This window comes from Humulus lupulus, chromosome 7 (assembly GCF_963169125.1).
Source record: "Humulus lupulus chromosome 7, drHumLupu1.1, whole genome shotgun sequence".
Taxonomy (NCBI): Eukaryota; Viridiplantae; Streptophyta; class Magnoliopsida; order Rosales; family Cannabaceae; genus Humulus; species Humulus lupulus.
The window spans coordinates 132,133,544-132,136,496 of NC_084799.1; the positions used below are offsets into that span (position 1 = coordinate 132,133,544).

At 35.9% G+C, this 2,953-nt stretch overlaps 1 non-coding gene across 1 annotated transcript; it reads left to right on the forward strand.

Annotated features, from left to right (window-relative positions):
• The first annotated feature begins 863 nt into the window (after positions 1 to 863).
• LOC133793306 (small nucleolar RNA R71) lies at positions 864 to 970 on the forward strand. The gene has a single exon (XR_009874756.1). It is a non-coding gene; the product is annotated as a small nucleolar RNA R71 (small nucleolar RNA).
• Positions 971 to 2,953: the final 1,983 nt, after the last annotated feature.

Below are 2,953 nucleotides of genomic sequence, written 5' to 3' on the forward strand. Positions count from 1 at the left end.
ATGGGATCTTTATATGGTGATCTATACTTATTTCTAGCTGCTTCTCTAAATTCTCAGCAACATTAGACCCACTCACTTCCTTCTCCTTATCAGCTACTTTTGGCTCTTTTAACTTCTTGTCACTCTTCAAGGATATTGCATTGCACTGTTATTTTGGGTTTACCTTAGTAGTGCTTGGTAAATTTCCTTGAGCACGGTTTGTCATCAAAGTAGTCAACTGTCCCATTTGAGTCTCCAAACTCCTAATAGATGCCCTAGTTTCTGTGATGAACTGGTTCAGTACATCGGGCTGTACTTCAGGTTGTTTCATATGTGTTGGCTGATGTGGTTGTGGCTGTGGAGGTGGGAATTGTTACTGACTTTGAGGGAAAGGCTATTGTGTAGCTTGATTATTTGTCCAAGAAAAGTTAGGATGATTCCTCCACCCTTGGTTATATGACACCGGAAAGGGGTTGTTGGTTGGTCTTTGAACATTTCCTATAGCTTGGACTTGTTCTATAGGTATATTATTCATATCAATGGCATGACAGTGGTTTAATGGATGAGCACTCCCACATGCCCCACATAAACTATGAACTTGCATGGTTTGGGATGACAGGTTGCTCTGTTGTAACTGCTTCGTTAAAGCTGCCACTTGCGTTGTAAGCATTGTAATGGCATCTAATTCAATCATACAAGCCACATTTTTGGTTTGTCCCCTTCCAGTTGGTCACTGGTATTTATTCATTGACATCTTCTCTAGCAATTCATATGCCTCATTAGCACTCTTGCTCATGAACGCACCTCCTGCCACAGCATCTATTATGGTAGGAGTAGTACCATTCAACCCATTATAAAAATTATGGACCAAGAACCACTTCTCTATACCATGATGTGGGCACTTCCTTAAAAATTCTTTAAATCTTTCCCATGCATCACACAACGATTCCCCTTCTGTCTGGTAGATATTATTGATTTCCCCTCTCAACTTTGCAGCTTTTGCTGGAGGGAAAATTTTTGCTAAGAACTTCTGGGCTAACTCCTCCCATGTTGTGATAGAATTATCTTGCAGTGAAATTAGCCAACTCTTTGCCCGGTCTCGTAGAGAAAATAGGAATAATCTAAGTCTAATTGCATTGTCACTCACCCTATTCATCATAAATGTTGCACATAGATCAAGGAAATTGGCTATGTGCAAGTTAGGATCTTCCGTGGGAAACCCCCCAAACTAAACAATTGACCGCACCATTTGTAATATTGTTGGCTGTAATGACCCAACTATTTCTAAGACCTTGGACCATTACAACTAATAGACATAACTACTATTTTGGGAAACATACATCATAAATAACATAACTTTATTTAAAACCCAAAATATTGTACCAATACAAAATAAGGTAAAAATATAAAATAAAATGTGATATGGTATGGGATCCCATTGTTTATAAAACATAAAACATAAACTTTAATTGCTTAAATACTAAATGCGGAAATACATAAAGACATAAATAAAAAGACTTAAAAACAACGTCATCCTTGATTTTGATTGTCATGTAGTCCATTCAATCCATTCATCCTTAACACACAAGCCAAGCTACCATGAATCTTTCCTCCTTCCATAATCATTTCTCTGTATCAAGCTAAAAATAAAGGAATGAGCCTAATGCCCAGCAAGGAAAATCTATTAACAACATAAATCATAAACATAAGACTATATCATATACATATACTATAAAACATATGACTATAAAAACATATAGGACTACAATATTAATGGCATGTGATAATCCATCTAGGTCCTCTGTCTACTAATCGAGGTAGGTTAGATCACATGGTAGTATATGATAACCCATCTAGTTCCTCTGTCTACTAATCGAGGTAGGGTAAACCATAACTCTAAACCATGAAAATGATAAAAATTATCGGGGCTTGCTATCTAAGCAAGTCATATGCCCAAGCAACTATAAAACATATTCTTGGGCTTGCTATCTAAGCAAGTCATATGCCCAAGGACTACAAAACATAATTATACATATACATATCATAGCATAAAACATATCATAACATAAACATATAAGCACATATAATCTATCCTATTTTCCTTACTGAAAATCGGGATATTTGAGGACAAGAACGAGATTAGAACACCCCTAAAAACCAACAGTAAGAATGGTGAGTATCTCTAAAGAATAAAGATGAAAAGAGAACTAAATCGTCAAGAACAAACTTACCAAGAAGAACCTTAAGTTTCAAGAAACTTAAACACCTAACCAAGAATCACAACAAGAGTTAGGATCTGAAAGAAAGACAATAAAGAAAACTAAAGAACCATAAAGAACTGAACTTAAGGATAAGAATACCTTGAATGATCTTATGAATTAATCTAAACCTCGATATCGAAATCTCACTATATCTCACTTCCCAAGTGTTTAGAAAAGCTTAGAATGATGAAGCTTTTATCCCCAAACCCAAGTGTTTCTCTCTATAGTAGCACTAGCAACTTGGAGGCTCTAATCTATTGCTTGAAGAATGAAGAAAATGGCTGAGTACTAGGTCCTATTTATAGAGTTCAAGGAGTGAAACTAACCCCTTTTTAATTTGAATAAATAAATGAATAGAAAATGAAAAAAATTTGAATTTTCGTTCAACAGACGCCCAAAACTCAGTCAAAATCGTTCAAAGGCAAGTCCAAGTGGTTAAGACTATTTTTAAAATATTTAAATCCAAACTTTCAAAAATTAAAGCACCAGGGGCGATATATCACCTACCTTGGGCGATATATTGGCTGGTCCATTTTCCCGAGCCCTGTTCGAACGTTCGTGCAAAGTCGACGTGTTTTCCGTATCTTCCGTAAGCGATATATCGGCTCCTATAGCTGCGATATATCAGCATACATTGATATATCAAACATGTATTTGCACTTTTTCAGCATATTTTGAATTGAGTAAACAACTTTGACTGAGTCATAATACGA